Source organism: Alligator sinensis, unplaced genomic scaffold (genome assembly GCF_000455745.1).
Source record: "Alligator sinensis unplaced genomic scaffold, ASM45574v1 scaffold203_3, whole genome shotgun sequence".
Taxonomy (NCBI): Eukaryota; Metazoa; Chordata; order Crocodylia; family Alligatoridae; genus Alligator; species Alligator sinensis.
This window is the reverse complement of record NW_005842844.1, coordinates 90,111-96,844: the sequence shown is the minus strand read 5'-3', so window position 1 is coordinate 96,844 and position 6,734 is coordinate 90,111. Positions and strand designations below refer to the sequence as shown.

At 47.5% G+C, this 6,734-nt stretch overlaps 1 protein-coding gene across 1 annotated transcript in view; it reads right to left on the bottom strand.

Annotated features, from left to right (window-relative positions):
- CIAPIN1 (cytokine induced apoptosis inhibitor 1) overlaps window positions 1-6,695 on the bottom strand; it is an 18,362-nt gene extending 11,667 nt beyond the window's left edge. The window contains exon 1 of the mRNA XM_006035486.3: window positions 6,640-6,695. The gene's annotated coding sequence lies outside the window, so the exon portion shown is untranslated. The remainder of the gene's footprint in view (window positions 1-6,639) is intronic.
- Between the last annotated feature and the right edge of the window lie 39 nt (window positions 6,696-6,734).

Below are 6,734 nucleotides of genomic sequence, written 5' to 3'. Positions count from 1 at the left end.
ATTCGGAGCATTGTTTCTGATATATGTAGTTATTGTGTTCTTAATGTTTGTGGTGTTTCTTAAACCTAAGCAGTGTTATATACGTAGCAAAGAGTTTTAAAATAAAATTGTGTTGTATGAATTAAGTGTGTAAACATTGTGAAATCGTGCAATCAGCTAACAACTCCCCCAGCCAGTGCATCAAAATGAATCAGTAAATTGTGTGGGATTTTCTCTATTTCATAACCCACTAGAGACAAGACTGTGTACCTCCTGCGTCAGATGGCATGGTTGAAAGAGCCACCCAGAAACCACGTCAAGAATTGCTGCAGTACAGAAGAAAAACCCCCACAAATTGCACAGCACTAGTTATGACATCACCCATCCCTCAAACCCATACGAAAAATCCGCAAACAATTGCAATCCATATTAGAAAGAGACCCTATTCTTAAAGAGATCTTCCCAGAGTCACCCATCCTAGCCTTCAAACAAGCACTGAACCTCGCTAACCTCATCACCAGAAGCAAACTTCCTACAACCCAAAACACACCAAATGGATCCAGACCATGCCATGACAAGAAATGCAAAACCTGCAAACACATCTCCACCACACCCACAATTACTACACCCCACAACAAAGCCATCAGCATTCCGGATCTTACAGCTGCACCTCCAGAAATGTAATATCTTTCATCCAATGCACCAAATGCCCTGATGGAAAACACATAGGAGAGACCAAACAACAACTGGGCACCAGAATTAATCGACACCGGAAATCTATCAAAGACAGGAATACCCAATTACCAGTGGGGGCACATTTCGTACAAGAAAACCACTCCAATCTCTCAGTTCTAATCCTCAAAGGAAACTTACAAAACACTTCCCAGAGATGAGCCTATAAACTCCACTTCATCAACCTCCTGGATACTAAAAATCATGGACTAAATATAGACACTGGATTTATGACACATTATAACCTGCCTGACATTTAACTCCTCAGGTACCTCTCCACTATTATCCCACTCTCTCCCCTCAACCCAGCCTCTCTCTCACCCATTGACTCCTCAATCTACATCTTCACTGACTGCCTATCTTGCATGCATACCAGCCCACCCTCTGGCTTCTTTACTTTTCATTACATCCAGGAAGAGCACACACCAACTGCTGAAACTTCCTCAACCTGACGAAGGGTTTTTGAACCCAAAAGCTTGCTTAAAATTTTTTTTTCCAGCTATTTAAGTTGGTCTAATAAAAGATATCAGATTCACCCAAAGAACCTTGTCTGCCTATTTCACTTATCTAATCAGTTTTAATTTCTTTACAGATTAGCATAATCTACAGAAGTGATGTTCAACCAGAAGGGAATTGGTGATTATTTATTCACCAAGGCACCCCCGGGGGTTACAAGAAATAATGGCCACAAGCTAGCAGAGAGCAGATTTAGATTGGACATTAGGAAGAACTTCTTCACAGTTAGAGTGGCCAAGGTCTGGAACGGGCTCCCAAGGGAGGTGGTGCTCTCCCCTACCCTGGGGGTCTTCAAGAGGAGGTTAGATAGGCATGTAGCTGGGGTCATCTAAACCCAGAACTCTTTACTGCCTATGGGGGTCGGACTCGATGATCTATTGAGGTCCCTTCCGACCCCAACATCTATGAATCTATGAATCTTTCTGGACTTTCTGGACCTCCTTAACTTTCATTAAATGAGTGGCACCCAGTTTCAAACACCAATTTATCTACCACAGGGCTTACTTCCTTGCAGAAGTGCCCAGTAGTAGGGATGGGGGATAATCCAGACAGGGACAAGCTTGAGCCTGTGTTCCTCTGCTTGTCTCTCCTAACACCTCACTTATCTCCTCATCCTTCATGCCAGGCTTCAAAAAATCTGGCACAACTAGGAGACCCAACACCCTAGTTGAGAATCACTGGTCTACAGGAATGCTGCAGGTAATATTTAAATACAAACTAATAAAACTAGAGGTGCACCGATACATCGGTTCATATAATTTCAGCACTCATAAAAGGAAAATTGACATTATTGGCCACATCAGCCAAAAAAAAGCTGATTGCCGATAATGTTGCCAGTAAATGCTGCGTGCACGTGTATAGCCACAGCATGCACATGGCCAGTCCAGCAGCTTGGAGAGCAGCAGCCGGCCAGTAAGTCTGTTGGAGTGAAGGGGTGTTGGGGAGGGAAGAGGCGTGGGGGGGCAGATCAAAGTCCCCATAGTGAGGGAGTGGGGCTGGGGCAGGGGCTGCTGCCACCCTGTGTATCCCCAGGGAAGGCTTGGGGGCATGTGCCCCCTGAATCTGTGAGCCTGCTGTGTGCTCGGGGTCAGTGCTGGGCTCTTCCCGGCACCAGGTCTGAACTCAGGGCAGGCAGTAGTGGCACTGGGAAGGGAGGTACAGAGGGCTGCAGCCACCCCAGAATTTGCTGTAGCCCCCACAAACCTCCCACTCCCAGTGCCACCACGACCTGGCCCAAGCCCATCCCCGCCCTGCCGGGAAGAGCCCAGTGCCACCCACAGCCCCAGCCCTCAGCAGCAGGCCGCCCTCAACCTATGCACAGTTCAGGGGGCATGTGCCCCCCCATGCTTCCCCCAGGGGTGCATGCAGAGGTGGGAGCCACCCTTCCCCCTCACCAGACAAGCTGTGTTGTAGCTCTGTCCCACGCCTTGCCACAGCTGAGCAGCGTCTGCCCTTGCCCCACTCCCTCCCTCACTGCGGAGGCCTCAATCTGTCCCCCACCATCCCTTCTCCCCCTCCCCGCCCACCCCTTTCCCCAACTGACTTACTAGCCAGACACTGCTCTCCAAGCTGCTGGGCCGCAGATCAGCAATCAGATCGATATTGGCCTATATGGCTCGTTAATAATTGGCCATCGATATTAGCCCAAGAAATCTGTATTCGTGCAGCCCTAAATAAAACCTTTTAACTGATTTTTTCCATACTCAATAGATATGTATTCCTACTCATATTAGGTTTTATACAGTTTCTCTTTTAATAAGATGTCAATGTAGGCCTCAAATATCAAAATGGCACTTCTAACCTTAAAACTGAACAGCAAAAAGGACAGAGTTAAAACAGTTAAGGCACCTGCTAATTAAGTGCCAAAAGGTCTGATCTTGAGGGTTAAACATGACACTAGGGTCTGCAACTGACTCTGTGAGACCTAGAAGTCACTTTTGCTCTGTGACTCAGGATTAGTAAATTAGGAACACCAGTGCTTATTTATGTCAGGAGGGAAATGTATTGCTTAATATTTATGATGTGTTTATGGTCCAATGTCTTTCTTCAGAAGATAAGCATTGTATACAGGTCTCTACCAGACACCGATAATGCTTTATAAAAGGAATTTCGCACTTTACTAAGAGCTGCACAAATACTGGGCCAAATTAAAACGTTTCATTGACTTCAACCAAGAGTATAAAAGAGGCTTTTGGCACAATATTCTATCTTAGCTTATGGGACCTTCCCTCTCCTTTCCTAGAAATTTCAAATAGATTAAAAAAGCAGATTAAAAAAAGGCAGCCACCTGCCCTCTTTGGACCACCTGATAGCGACAAACCTTACTTTAGTTCTGCACTGACAACTGCATAAAGAATCAAATAGAAACTTTTAAGACCTCTACGATGCATAAGTATCTAAGGACAAGGGCAAGGGATGCAACACAAACAAATCCTTCTTAAAAATTAATGCGTTAAAACAAGCAAACAAGTCAGCCACCCTTCTTAGACAAAAAGATGGAAAAGCAAATAAAAGCAGATTGAAAAAAAACCCCTAAGGTTCAGTAGACAAGAGTCCCGCTGAGCCAAAACGAGAAAAATCAAATTCCAGGATCAGAGGCTGTACTCTGATATCCTGCCAAGCCTTCAAAATCTAGGGACTGCAACTAATATTGCTCCAGCTAATTTCATTTGTCTGGCAGCAGAAGAAAGAGAGAAATTGTTTTATTGAGGCAGGATCCAGACTATATGGGGATTTTAACAAGGGAAGAGCAACACCTTGAATTATAATGAAAAGAAAGCAGGAAGTCAGAGCAATCTGCAGTTATGATGATTCCCTAACTCTTCTCCAAATTAACGTAATGGCTAGAAATATCTGCTGGCATAGACAAAACGAGGTGCTCTATTCAAGAAAAGCAATATCCTCTCTAGTTTTCAGCAGACAGAACTAGCCATTAGGAAGGAATATATTTACTACTCAGATTTCTGAGTGCTCCACGCTTTCAATCTGCTCTCTTTAACTGCTTCCAATTTTAATATTAGTATTGCTTTGGTTTAAAAAAGTAAACAAGGTGACCAGGCACTTGGCTCTATCACAGGCAGGAAAGGTCCTTACAGTTACAATAAGGCATCTGGTTGCACCACAGAAGGCATCTAAGATGGGAGGAGACACTAGAGCCGGGATTCAGGACAGGGAACACTATCTTGCTTCTTGGTCTTATCTCAGTCTCTCACACATTTTAACCAACTGGTCTCCAAACTCAGAACTGCTCCCTCCCAAAACTGGGTAAGAAAAAAAACCCCTAGAATTTAAGAAAGTAGAAAAACTAGAAATCCCCAACTGAAGAATTCTTCAGCTGACAGAGACAGCTAATCTCTCAAAGGGCTCACCTGCCTGCAGCTGGGTTGGACATGTAAAATGTATACGTAAAATGTTTATGAACCACAAAAACAATAAAACCCTCCTTTCATCACTGAGAAAGGCTCAAAGCTGTTCTTCTGGATTTCTGCATGAGTGCTTCTCAGAGGAGACACGTTTCTCTACCGTCTTCTTGTCTGAGTATGCTAGTAATGAAAAAGGTTTTTCCCCCCTCACTGATTCTAATCCCTGGTGTGACTTAGAAGTGGGCACACTTTGGAAAAAATCAAAAATTTAGATTTAAGTGAAATCAGCTGCAAATTCCAGTTATATATTTCATTTATTACTTTTATCAAATGTCAAGGTTAATGGTCCCATTCTATCCATCTCTAAACTAATCTACCATTTCAGCAGCACTTTAAAAGCACTCAGAAATAGCTGTTGAATTTTCTCAAATTCATTATTTCAAACCTTGCAGAAGGAAAGGACTTAGAATTGAGGTGAAAGATACCTTATATTCTTAAAAAAATAAATAAAGCAAAACACTGAAGATCAAATCTGGCCTTGGCCCATAGTTATAAGAACTGTTGTGAAGTGATGACTGCTAACAGGAATTACATCACTCCAACTGGTTCCTGCCAAAGATTCACCAAAACCACCATCACAACCATCATAATTACAAGCAGTCTCAACAGAAAAACCAAGAGCTGAACAGACACAGTACCTGTGTCGCCATCTTGAGGTGCAAAGCCAAGCGCACAGCGGCAGCCGCCTCACCTCACACACAAATTGGGGTGTACATGCCCCCCCACCAAGTGCCTGGCTGGGGCCCCACTCACCCAGTGACAGGGGACACGGAGAGGGATCATCCCACTCACCCAGCCAGGCCCTGGAGGCAGGGGGTGAAGCTCAGCCCAGCCAAGCGTGTCCTGCTGCTCGTGGACTGTGTCCTGGCTGTTCCCCACGTGTCCCGCAGCTCTGGACTGCAGAGCCTCTGACAGCTGATCTCAGATCAACTGTTAGGGGCTCCGCAATCAACCAGTTGATTGGGATGTACTGGTTGGTGACCACTGGCTTAGAGCTAAGAACCAAAGCAAAGCTGCAGGCTGCGACCGAGCTGGGGCTCAGCAGAGCATTTTTGGAGAGCACTTTAAATCAAGTCCTTCCTGCAAGTGTTGTTAACAATGCAGGCAGAAAGGATGACACCTCTTTAAGGACCAGAGCCAGGCAAGTGTTTACAGGGATCAGCAGTGCAAGCTCAGTACACAGCACAATGCCAGACAACATGCAAAAGAAGCAATGGGAAATAATTAACAGTTTCTCCAGGGGGGCTGGAAGAAGTCCAATTCACTTGGAGCAAAGGAGAGAGCCTGTTTAGTGGACGAATCACGGGTGTTATTCCTTGCCTGCCTGATAAACATGCAATATTCATGGGAGTCGCATACACACATCAGTGAGGCAGGGAGAAGAGTATTTTGCAGTATTAACCCTAGACATTAAGCATCAACAAGAGACCTGGGAACACCGTTTTTCCCAGACAGCTTCTTCAGTTACTGCTCCCCCACCCACTTCTCCCAGGTCAGCTTCAAAGTGATGCGCCAGAGAGTCCTCTGATCCGCAGACCCCTGCTGGCAGACGCAGCGCTGGGACGAGGGGCTCATGGCCCCTCCGCAGCACCGGCCTGCCCCGGGACAGCGGCGAGACAGCGACCGGGGGCTTCCCCAGGGCCGCGCGCCCGCAGCCCGCGATGAGCTGAACGGTGCTCCCGCTGCTCCAGCAGCCCTAGACCCAGGGCCCGCCCCGCGGCACGGAGCGCGCGGGGGAGCCGAGGGTGGACCGCAGGCCCAGGAGGAGCCGGCCGAGTTGAGGTGCCCAGGACAAACCCTCCGAAGGCAGGTCGGACCCGGGCAAGAGAGCAAGGCCGAGTGCAGCGCGGTGCGGGGGCGGCCCCCACCGGAGACTCGTCGCAATCCCGGCCGGAGGCAAGGGGCCCCCGTCTGGCGGCATCACCTCCCAGCCGGGGACCAAAAACCGGGAGGAGAAATGGGCCGGGGCCGGGGCCGTGAGCACACGCACCTGCGCCTCCTGCAGCTGCCGCCGCTCTGCAGCGTCACCCGCCGCTGACGTCCTCGCCCCACGCGCCGTGCTGACGCCACCGCCGCGCGCCCGGC